The sequence below is a fragment of the Macaca nemestrina genome, chromosome 6, assembly GCF_043159975.1.
Source record: "Macaca nemestrina isolate mMacNem1 chromosome 6, mMacNem.hap1, whole genome shotgun sequence".
Lineage (NCBI taxonomy): Eukaryota > Metazoa > Chordata > Mammalia > Primates > Cercopithecidae > Macaca > Macaca nemestrina.
In genome coordinates this window covers 145952322-145964777 of record NC_092130.1, presented here as the reverse complement: position 1 = coordinate 145964777, position 12456 = coordinate 145952322, and the positions used below count along the sequence as shown (strand labels likewise).

General features: G+C 40.5%; 1 protein-coding gene and 1 long non-coding RNA gene across 6 annotated transcripts in view; one reads left to right on the top strand and one right to left on the bottom strand.

Moving 5' to 3' along the window:
- The window catches only part of LOC105473061 (prolactin receptor), a 167334-nt gene that overhangs the window by 131347 nt on the left and 23531 nt on the right, over nt 1-12456 (bottom strand). For 2 of the 5 annotated variants that reach the window (XM_011726670.3, XM_011726671.3), the window contains exon 2: nt 657-820. The exons of 2 other annotated variants lie outside the window; for them this stretch is intronic. The gene's annotated coding sequence lies outside the window, so the exon portion shown is untranslated. Of the gene's footprint in view, nt 1-209; nt 627-656; nt 821-12456 lie in introns of those variants that run through there. One more of the 5 variants, XM_011726669.3, reaches the window with a different exon arrangement.
- LOC139363907 (uncharacterized) overlaps nt 1-12456 on the top strand; it is a 123838-nt gene that overhangs the window by 89627 nt on the left and 21755 nt on the right. The window lies entirely within an intron of this gene.

The following is a 12456-nucleotide window of genomic DNA, read 5'->3' as shown; positions in this document are numbered from 1 at the left end:
ACTCTGGACTTGTTAGTTAATAATGGTATATCAACATGGGTTCATCATGATAAACATACCACACAAACATAAGATGTTATTAATAGAAGAAACTCTGTGGGGGAAAACGGGTATATAGGAACTGTCTGTACTTTCTGTTCAATTTTTCTGTAAGCCTAAGACTGCTGCAAAAAATGAAGTTTGTTAAAAAAAAAATCATCTCAACTCACCCTGATGTCACCCTGGCACAGGCTGTGGCAGCTCTTCAGAGTTCCCTGTCTGGCCTCTCTCTGCCTTCCAGTGTGATCTAGAGACGTTCTCAGCTCCATGCCAATGCAGCCTCCTTGTCTCCCAGTTCACTGCAAGGACTGGTCTGTCATGTGACTGGGCCAGTGTGTTACTGAGCCGCCCTCCTGATCTTTGATCCCACACCTGATCAGCACTGTCTTCCTGGAGCTCCTACGGTCTCAAATGAGCTACGGTGTTGGCCTTTTAAGTTAACACGCTGTCTCCGTGCTCATCTCTTATTCAACATGGCCCTACCCATAAGACCCTTTTTACCACCATTGATACCCCAAACACACCCCACCCCTGCCATTCCCAATTGCGATGAGAAAGATTGAAAGGAGAGAATCAGAACTCCCAGTGAAAAGAGGAAGGGGACCTGAGTATCTCACCTGTCGCCTTTGGGCGGTTGGACACCTCACCCACGCTTCAGGCTGCAGCCTTCCTCATCTTTGTTAGGTGTCTGAGTGGCAAGTTCCGGAGGTAACATCCTCCTCTGCATTTCCTACACTGACAAGGAGAATGCTGTGGCTCTACGCAGTCATCCTTTTACAACCTGGTGAAAGGTACAGCCTACTGTTAATAATTGATCTGCGTATTAAAGAACAGAGTATTTTTGTAGGCAAGGCAATTCCTTGCTGGAAAATGCAAGGATACATTTTGTTTCAGTTCGTTCCAGGGGCTGGAGCTTCGGGTCAGGTGACAACTTGCTCACATGTGTCTACTGGGTTTGGCTGGGAGTAGAAGGGACAGAGAGAGGACCTCAGTCTTTAACAGGCTCTAAGCAAAAAAGTGAAAAGATTTTGAGTAAAAATATGAATTCTCAAGTTTCCATGAAAAGCAGTCCATCAATTCTTATCAAATATCAACTCTCCTAAAATAAAATACAATAAAATAAAATAAAATAAAGAGAAATACTGGCAATGATAAAAGGCCAGGAGAATGGTTCATTCTGAAACTGTGTTTAGCAGTCCTGTACTAAACCTGCATTCCATGAAAGGCCAAGCTGGCAAGTTTGGACTCAATCCTGTAGGCTGTGAAAAGGCAGGGAGGTGACATTAGGCTTTCCAGGCAAGGACGTGACAAATGTGTAAGGTAAGGTAAAAGGAAAGGGAGTGAAGAAGGGAAATAACACAAAGAAAAAGCAAAGGGAGTAAAAAATAGTCCTATTTTATGAAAGGTTCTCATGCATGCACTGTCGGCCTGCTCAGAATCTGGACATCAATAGAGAAGGGGCTTCCAGGAGAGCAGGTGTGTTTTGGGATCCATAAGGCCAACTGAGACTCTTAAAGGAATTCTCCAAAGCCTGACTCCGTCAGCCAGGGGATTAGGAGGCAAATGAATACAGGGGATAGGCTTGGACCTTCAGTGAGCAAAAGCAGGACAAGAAACTTAGCTAGTAGGAACTGCCTCCTCGGGAAGATTGCTCCTGCTGGCATCACCCCTCCTCTGTCTGCCAGGCTGCTACGTGAAGATTGCCATGGGCAGGACAATCCAGTGTGTTTGCAAACTGGGCTAGGTGAAAGCTAATCAGGACCTTCCCTGAAGGAACGGTTCTCAGGAGTGTCTTAATCAGTTCAGGCTGCTATAATAAAGTGCTTTAGACTGGGTGGCTTATAAACCACATAACTTAATTTCTCACAGTTCTGGAGGCTGGACGTCTGAGATCAGGTTGCCGGCATGGTCAGGTTCTGGTTAGGGCTCTTTTCTGGGTTACACACTGCTGACTTCCTGTTATAACCTCACATGGTGGGAAGAAGTGAGAGAGCCCTGGGACCCCTTTTGTAAGCGCACTAATCTCATCCATGAAGCCTCCCAAAGGCTCCATTATATTGGAGGTTAGAATTTCAACATGTGAATTTTGAGGGGAGCACAATATTCCGTCCATTTCAGGGTAGAGAGGTGTAGGTTCTTGGAAACCACTTTCTCCTGTCCCCAACTGTTTTTCATTTTATTTTATTTTTAAATCCAAGGTTTAATCCAGTTTGCCGAGGACCTTAGCCATGATGTGGAATCAAAAGTTACAAGTGGGGGAATGGGAAAGTGAGGCCAGCTCCACCCATGTGCTTGGTTATAGGATTTTGGGGAGGTCACAGGCTCATTGGGAGCATCTGAAACTATGATCGTTTTCTGTTTTTGTTTTTCTTTCTCTGAACCTTAATCAACTACAGGGTCAACCCCTTTCCTTCTGGCTGCTCCCTCAGGTCTACCCAAGTGCAGGGCTCCCCCTGGGAGGTTCCCCTCATTGCTGGCTTTGCACAGGTGCCAGCACTCCTCAGCTCAGCTGCTCCCCTCACTCACACCAGTCCTTCCTCCCACCTGTGCGGTCCTTGAGGCTGATGGAGTCATTGATGGACCTACAGGCCTAAGTTTGAGTGGAGACTGAAGATGACCCAATTAACTGGTAGTATCCCCAAGAGAGGACCCTCAGGCTGTGGCTGAGGCCCACTCCACAAGGAAGCCTCCCGCACCAGCAACTGCTGCTCAGAGCGTGCACCTCAGTGCAGTGGCTGACTGCAGCAGATCTCTGAGAGGATGAGGTTCAGGGTTTCCTCCCCACTTGGGTGTGCCACCCTGGATCAGCACCATCCCCTGAGGACATGCCTTGGACATGCAATGGCATGAGGAGAGGTGAGACTGGCAAGCCCAAGGAGCGATGCCCATCCTGGTTAGAGGGAAAACCGCCTCTGATGGCTGCCCTGACAAAGGCAGGGCCGTCCTGGACTATTGTGGCATGGATGCCGATGGCGCCATTCCTCCAGCCAGCCCAACCCTTCAATCCCTTTTACGATATCTTTCAGCCTCCCTCAGATTCCCCAGTGACAGGGGCAGCATCCTGGGCAGCTCCGTTCTACTTCAGCCATTTGCTAACACTGCTGACACAGTTCATCATCCTTCTGTTGACATCTCAGGGCTGCTCCGGCTGCAATGCTGATGGCAGGAAGACTGAGAAGCCTTGCCCCAGGAAGGCTCCCTTTTCCTACTCCAGCAGTGCTGGCCCTGAGCCCCAGCAGAGTATCGCTTAGCAAAGTCATCTTCCACTTGCCAAAGTAAACAAATGGAGCACTTTAGAGTAACGTGCTCTCGACTCTATGGAGCATTGCCCCAGTTCTGAGTGAAGCTGCAAAGCTGAGCGCCTTCTGTGGTTCCCACGGCACTGGACACGAGGCGAGCTTCTGAGGATGCCTACAGTAGTCTCTTTTTATTTCATTGAATGGATATTGGCATTTCCAATATCTTCTCTTTGCCTCTCTCTTTCCTCAGATGTAAGAGTCTGAATTCCTGACCTTAGTTTCTTTGCTCTGCTATTTAGCAAACCGGACATTTAATCTTATTTGATCTTATGTGTTGTAGTTTCTGGTTAAGTAGGAGATACCAATCTTCCAAACAGAAAAATATGTAGCTGCTGAAATAAATATATATTTTTTGTTTTGGTTTCCACCACTTGGTCTTTGTTCTCTCTTTTTCTCTCTGCTCCTTTTTCACCACTAGAAAGCACTTAGTGTCTGCCTGGTTTGGGTCATAAAATTGCTCACTTGGACTGTGTTCACAGCAGCTCTGACAGTGTTTCAGCCACATGTCCTCAACTCTCTCTCAGTAAGCTGTTAGCAGATGATCTGCCCACAACGAGAAGCTGAAACCCTCCCCACAGGCAGCTGATTTGCTCTCTGTGAAGCCTTTGCTCTTAAAGGACAACCACAGCACAACCACAGCACAACCACAGCATGATTAACAACCGCCAAGTTCAAAGGAGCTGAAGATGGATTTCTGGCTCTCCGGATCTGGCTGCTGAGAAAGCAGGGTCCCTTGGCAGGAAGCTCTTGCAGGGCTTCTCCTCCAAAGCAGGAAAGACAAGGGAAAAATGCACAGAAATGCAGTTCTGAGCTTCTCACCCTTGTCAGAAGGTTACAGAGGCTCATGCAGTTCCCAAATCTAGGAGCTCTTCTTAAGCATAAGGAAATGCTGTAGGAGGAATGCAGATCAGCTGAGTGAGAGACGGAATTCGATGCAGGCCCTAGTTCTTTTCTCTCCCTGAGCCAGGCTGTGTAATGCTGTGGACATTTTCAGTTAAGATATTCCAGATGTGGAAGCGGTTAGATTGTGAGACAGACAATACGTCTGATAGAAAAACAAATGCCATTTTCTGAAAGAAACAGCTGTGATCTACTTTATGATGCTATATGGCTAAGAATATTAATAATTCTCACTCTCTCCTGTGATTATGACAGAAATGTTTCCAAGGTGCCATTTTCACAGCTATCAATTTGCCTTAAAGGGAGTGAAATGTAGGAGAAATTCTTTAAAAGTTTTAAAAAACACATCCTTCTTCAAAATTGGAAATTGAAAAAAAAAATCATCTAAAATATATTTCCCCCTTACGTTGTACCTTTTATAGTTCTCTAAATAAAATCTGATTATTAAATGAGTACTACAGTAACCACATAACCTACGTGATATCCCAGATAAAGTGATTATAAATCTGCAGAGAGAGAAAATAATTTGTATATTTCAATTTCCATAACATTTTGTTACTCCCTTATCCTCCATAGATTCCAAATTTGTACCCCAAGGTATCAAAAATTCAAAAAATGTATCTATTATCACAACTAAATAGAAACTCAGGACTGAATGAATATAAGGAAAAAAATGCTCTGATAAACTGTCATAAAGAAAACAGTAGGAACTGGGGTTGATCTCAGTCTTGTCCCCTCCAAAGTGTGGATGTGAGTTTTAGAAAATACAAGATTTCTTTTTTGCCAGCACAGTCCTCCAAGCCTTGAGTGACTCTGATGATTGCCAAGAAAGAAGGGCTAGTACTGGACAAAGTCTCACATTGTAACCAGCTGGTTGTGTAGAGCATGTTCTTTCTGGCATGTCTCACAGAGCCTCTTTTCTTCCTTTGTAAACCAGGGATGAAAATACTTCACAGACTTATCACGTGGTTTAGAAATAATATAGTTAACATGCCTGTCCTATACACCAAGTATCAAAGAGGTAGTTGATAAATGGCAGCTCTCTTGATACCCATGACTTTGGACACAAAAGCCAATCAATTCTATCTTGGCTACACACTGCCCCAGGACCTGCCCTCTGAAAGCCCTGTTTGCTCTAGGATGAGAGAAAGTTGCTAGTCATTCTCAGAATACAAAAACTCCAAGGGCAGAGACTCGATCTACCTGGTTTGTTGACTGACAATTGCTTTGCCCAGCAGCCAGTGGGAGGGCTTTCGAAATATATATTCTTTGTGAAGGGCACTCTAATTTCACTTAATGTGAAACTGCAAGGAAACAGAGATACTTTTATGGGCGTACTCCCCAAGAACAAGGCTTTTCTTAACCAAGCTGCTTGGCAGCTGAGGAAGGAGTATGGGATTGAAGGAAGAGCCTAGGGTTTCTGGGTATTGATATGAGGTGTCAGGACACGAGGGATGTTTCAATGCTGACACTAAGAAGGGTACCATGTCTTTATACAGGGCTTTCCAGGTCAGAGAGACCCTATGTGTGCCTGGCCTGACTAAATCTTCCTCTGTAAGATATCAGGCCAAATAGCACCAGTCCCATTTTATAAATATCCAACAGTTTAAAGAGTTAACAGATTTTCCCAAGATCACACAGATGAACGGAGGCAAAGTTAGAATTCAAACCCAGATCTTTCCTTTACGGAGTACTTCATCTTCAGATTGTTCATCCTTCTTGCTCAGGACTCTATTCATAAGGCTCTACTTTTTCCTTCCAAGTTTTAATTGTATGGAACTAGCAAATTATTTGACTTAACATGCAAGTTCTGTGGCAAATTCTGTTTCTACCAAGCTGTGTAACTTTGGGCAAGTCACTTAAGGCCCCTGAACCCTAGCATCTTCATTAAAAGGTGACAATAAAGATAGTACTCAAAATTATGAAGATTAGAAGCAATACTGCATGCGATTGGTAGTACGGTATATGCACTAGTTCTAGCCTTTGGAGTAACTCCTCCTCCTCCCCCCTAACAATAAATCTTTGATGTTGAAATTCCAACAAATATTGATGTCTAGTAAGGGATCTGAGGGCTATAGCTATTTAAAACATAGTATATTTGTAAAACCACAACGTTCAAGTGATGTTGTGAGAGTACATTTATTATTTGTGTGTCCAAGGAAAATGGTATCTTATCCCTTTGGTAAGAAGACAGCCTTAAGGCCTGTTAGGATGTTATGAATATCAATGCATCTAAAGAAACACTTGCAGGACCTGTCTGTCCTGCTCTGACTTCACCCTACATTCTAATGTCTTTTCCATTTTCTCCATGAAGACTTAAAACAAAACAATCAATATTTACCAGGCACATCATAACTCTCTTAGATCTACAGCTATTAACTTGGATAGTAAAGCACAATTGCAACATTTGGAGCATCTCAGAGGCCTCAGTCAAATCCTTTAATATTTTTGCGGATACTTTTAGTTTTCTTCTCTTCTCTTCTCTTCTCTTCTCTTCTCTTCTCTTCTCTTCTCTTCTCTTTTCTTTTCTTTCCCTTAACAGGGTGAGGCTGCTTGGTTCCAGATATCTGGTCTCAAATTCCAATAAATTGGTAAAGAAAAAAGTATTTGGAGATATGATGGGTTGAATTCCTTTTACTCCTTGACCCCAAAACCTCTGTTATCATAGATATTAATTTTTCAGTTTCAGACTTGGCAATTTATCAAACCTATTCTGGAAGGGAATCTTTACTCACCAATACCAACATCAGTAGAATGCAGACAAATGCATAAAGACCTCTAGATAAAGAGAGGCTAAGTGTTGTAGTTAGGGCTAGTGACTCTGCAGCCACATTGTCTGGGATCACCTAACTAGCTGTGTGACCTTGGACAAGTTACTCAAGTTCTTTATGCTTCAGTTTCCTTATCTGTGAGATGGAGATGATAAGAAGAGAACCTATCAATTGCTTCTTATAGGCAACTTACATATTTCCATGGAGAGATCTTTGATCAGATTCAGTGTGGTGTTCACTAGCATTTGGAAGGACAAGTGCAATCTAGCAGAGAAAAAACGACCTTTGAGTCAAGAGACCTGAGTCAAGTCCTCTACCTGATTCACGGATCAAACCATTTAGCACAGTATTCAAGGCTTTTTACAGTTTGACACCAACCTACATTTTCAGCCATGCTTGCTGTCACTTCTTCTCCTTGTGTTTTGCTCATCAGACTATTTGCAATTGCCCAAAATACCAGGGATGTACAACTCACCCTCAGTTCATCTGTACTGTCTCTCATATAATCCCCTCCCTACTCGCTGCCTACTTGTTCATTAACTGCTCCTCATTCTGGCTGTGGCTGCATTTTGGCTGTCTCCTCCACTAGACTGTGCTTAGGGAGAGCAGAGAATACTTACCTTTTCATATTGGTGCCTGGTATACAGCCTGGCACATAGTGGGTGAGCAACAGCTATTTTTAAGTAACTGAGATACTAAATTCGTGTCTTTTAGTGAAGTCTCTTAAGAATGGTGACCATAATATGTCTCCTTTCTACTTTAAAAAATATGTGAGGGCATCTGAAAGTAAAGAAATAATACACTTTATTGTCAGTAATATAATGACTCACTAAAGACATGAACATAATTTAGCCTTAGGCTATTCTTACATTTCTTTGAAAGCCTGGAAAAATGTTCAAGTGGCAATTACTTTATGTGTCCCTGAAAATACCAGTGCAAATTCTTTTGTTAATAGAGTATCTCTCCTCTGACAATCAAATGGGGGCATGTTGCAAAATGACCCCATCATTGGTCTTGTTCTTAGACAGGCTGTAAATCCCTGATGACTTCTCATGGTCAGCTGTGTCTGGGTAAATCTTGTTCCCATAGGACACTGGGGAGAAGAGAATGTCTGAGCTGGCCATTTCCTTCATCTGGTTCTGAAAGGAACACCAATTACCAGGCCACCTTGTTGACATGTTACCTCAAATGCTTTCCTGTTTGAGAACAATTCTTTCAGAAACACTGAGCTGTCCTTTTCTATAGGCAGTAGAGAAGTGGATGGATTCTTATGCCATGGAACTTGGGATCTTGGCAAAATATGGCTAAACTCCTTTAGGTACCTTTAAATATCTGGTTATGCCAGGGGTGATAGTGGCTACAGCAGGTGTCTTGCTCAGCAGAACATTGTGTTGAGTGTGTAATTAGAAAGACTAACTGGATGGAAGAAAAGAGACAAGGAACCAAGATTTCTTGAGCTTTCTATCATGGCCAGGGAAAGATAGTTGGAATTATTACCCTGAATTTGAAATCATCACACAAAGGCAGACATCATTCTTTGTGCCAGAACTTTAGATCCAATGTCATTCTTCTCATCTGTGTTCTGAAGTAGAGGGGTAGAGAAACTTACTTAATGCAACTCCAGTGGTTGGAGGAATACAGATCTGATGGGTCTCTGTGCTCATTGAACAGAGCTTTGCTAGTAACCTGTCAAACATCCATTACAGAGCAATAATTCATAGGAAAGAAGCAAAGCATTAATGAGACTTATTTCTTGAATATGGTTTACTAGTAGCAAAGCTCCCCTTTTCATTTAGTGGGAAAGCATGAGAATTTTGAGCCTTTACCAAAAGCTCAGCATTGCTATACTAAATATTTAGGGTAGGTAGTTGAGCTTTCCCTCATTGAACCCTTCTCTTTGTTTGGTATCCTTCATGTTGCAAATCAAGATTGAGAAAGTCAGATTGATTTTTTGAGGGTCACAGTAGTCACCAAAAAACAAAACAAAAACAAACCCAACAACAAAAACAATACAGCTCTAATTTTTATTGGTGGTAACAAGAAAAAATCATCGTGAGAGGTACACATGTGCTTCTTAGAAATATTATTATATGGGGCAGTGTTTTCGTGGTACTTAAAGGAATGTGTATTTCAAAGGCTAATTGTGTGAAACTTTTCTCTCAAAAGATCAGAATATTGTGCCATTGTATTCCAGCCTGGGTGACAACAGCGAAATTTCTGTCTCAAAAAACAAAACAAAACAAAACACATCTCTCTCTCTCTCTCTCTCTCTCTCTCTCTCACACACACACACACACACACACACACACACACACACACACGAAGATCAGAATGTAATGTTATCTTACGCTTGAGTTGGAAAGTATCCTGGCCTGAGAGTATATAATACTCAAGTGAGAAGATGAGATGTTTAGCTACGTCTTGCATCTTATGATGAGGATGGGGATGGGCCTCTTTCTTAAGGCAGCAGGGCTTTGGGATTTCTAATAAGCAGCAGAGGGTACGTACAGAATGCCTTAAGAGCTGTACTGAAGATTCAGCCTTAGTGTTTGGGTTATTTAGTGTTATTCTTCAAAGACACTCCTACCTTCTCAATCCTATTACCCCAGTGGAATAATGCAATCTAATTCCAGAATCAAAGGATTTCCTGGTAGCCATAAAGAACATAATTCTAAGAAACAGAAAAAAAAAATACATTTGTGAGAATCAAAAGATTTTTTAAAAAACCTGGAAAGATCTTCACAAATTCCAAAGACTCAACCCATCAGCCTACACATGACAATGCTAGCAGTAGAAGAAAGATCTTAACTTACCCACTGCAAAAGATCATGTCTTATGCATCTCTGTATGTTGACTTTCTAGTAAGGCGCCTGATACATCATGGGGTCTCAATAAATATTGACTTGAATTCAAGTGATACTCAAAGATGATAACACCACATCTTTGGAGACATACACTTAATCACCCTTTGAAGACAGTGACACAAATATAACAATTTCCTGCCACTCTTCTTCCCCAGGACACTTGGTTATCTGTTAAAGGATTTTCTTGGTGAGAGAGCACTTACAAATGCTAAAGGCTGCCAGAGAGTACATGTTTGAATTTCTGTATGTATGTAAAATAGGGAAACATGTTATTTGTTCACACTAACTTGGACTTTATTAAATGAGAAATTCAGCCGAGATTCACAGGAAAAATATGTAGAATGATAAAAATCTTAAAACCGGAAAGGACTTAAGAAAATGCTAGATTTCTGGGAAGAAGTTCCAATCTTCAACTACGCTAAAAGATAAGAGATTGGCGAGGAGGGAGAAGGATCAGGAGGGAGAAGGAGGGAGAAGGATAATACCACACTCCAAGACCTACAGTTAGTCCATAGCCAGAAACTTGGAAGACATGTTATGACTAACATTACCCATGTCGCTGTAAATCACAATTATTAGCCAATATATTATTTGCTGTTGGCAACAAAACCAAATTGTTGGCTTCTTCAAAGAAAGTAAGGAGACAGTTCATTTTTTGCCTAAAAACTGTTTGGCTATCGCTCTGCCAAATAGAACCATTTCAAACAAGCAGAGAATCCCTTCTATATCTGTATAAAAATCTCAACTCTCAGAAAACAATGAAATTGGATGTTAGAAGACTGAGCAGTGGTGAACCGAATCCTGGAACACACATCTAGCAAGTAAGGACTATGGGGGTTGGGTTGGAAGAAAGAAAAAGCCCCTAAAGAAGAACATACCAAAGATGATGACTTTTTATGTTCTCTATTTTGCCTCCAGGAGAATAGGCGATGGAAGAAGGGAAGATCCTATCAGTGCAGAAAACTACATCAGTAGCATTCCTGTTAGAGGCCGATATTGAACTAGGACATGTCATTCTGCCCTCCAGCTGTAGGCCAGAACATTTACAGCCTAGTACATATTGAACAGGTTTAAGAACACATTACATATGCTCAGTGTTCACAAATATTGGGTTTAAGTAGATTGATTTTCATTCCTAGATGAGTAATCATGAAAAATAAGTAGCTTCGACAGTGAACAAAATAGTCTAACAAGAAAACTGAAACATCATCTCAATGTCAATGTCAGGAAAGTGTTTCTCCAACTGAAATAGAAAATACTGTGGAAAAGGACAGGTAGCCATTATGAGATAAAAGTAAGGAAGGAAAAGAGTGCTGGGTTAGATTAAAAGGGGTTGTAGGGGAGCCAGAAATGAATTAATAGTACTAATTTGTCCATTGAAGGTAGTAAGGAGTAAAACTGACACTATAGGAAACAGAATTAAGCACTTCTTGAAATGTAGATGACCTACACTATGAACCCTAAAAGGATAAATGGGATAAAAGGTGGTGGATCTTAAGATGTTAAAACTTAAAAAGTAAAAAATGAGAAATTTATGGTATAAAAAGATAATAGTTATGGACACAGAAACCAGATAACCATAGAACTGCTCAGGAATGTATTGTAAAAGAATTATGTTGCTGAACAGATCACATAATTCACAAAAGAGAAGTCATGCAATATAAAATATTTACTGACAGTAAGTTGAATAAAAAATGTTAAATTATTTTTACCAATACTGAAGAAAGGTTGGAAGAAAGTAAAAATGGATTAAATTTCCATTGATGGGGTTATTCAAAGATATCATTTTGTTTTGAAGTTGATTAGAAAATTGTATGGCCATGTCTTTGACTTTGCTAAGCATAAGATATGGGTAGAAATGTCTTGGAAACTTTAAGTGTAACCACTTGTAGAAATAAAAAGAAGGGTGATGAGCTTCTAAATTATTGAAAAAAATTAAAAGCAAACCCAAATCATAGTCCATATGGCAAAAGAGAGATCAAGTGGGAAAGACAAGAAAGTATGAAAATTATTTTTCTAAAAAAAGAAAGAAGATCAAATTAATATAATTTTGACTGTCATAACAGATGTAAAATTCTAAATGAGAGAAAAATACTTCCATAGTTTCGTAGTCAAATACATTTTAGAAATACTGGGTTAAACTCGGTTGAACTCATCTCTTTATTGCAGATCTCATATTAATATGTTAATATGAATTAAGAATGCCTGGGAGAGAGAATTTTCATTTGTAGCATTTCCCAAGTTTATTTTATTAGATTCCACATAACACACTTTAAAAAATGTTATGTAAGGGGAATTCTTCTTGAAATTGATATTAAGACAGGATGCTCACTATTATCATTATTATTTAATATTAGAAGTTACGATCAATGCTGTAAGACACCAAATAAAAATTAGATGCAATTATTGGAAAGAGAACAATTATCATTATTTAAAGACACCATGATTATAAACTTTTGTAATTAACCATAAACACTTATAATTAATTATAATCTGCTAAATAATCAGGTAAAAAGTAAATATACATACATTAATATTTATCCTGTAGTCCAGTAATACTAGAAAGATAATGGAAGAAAAATC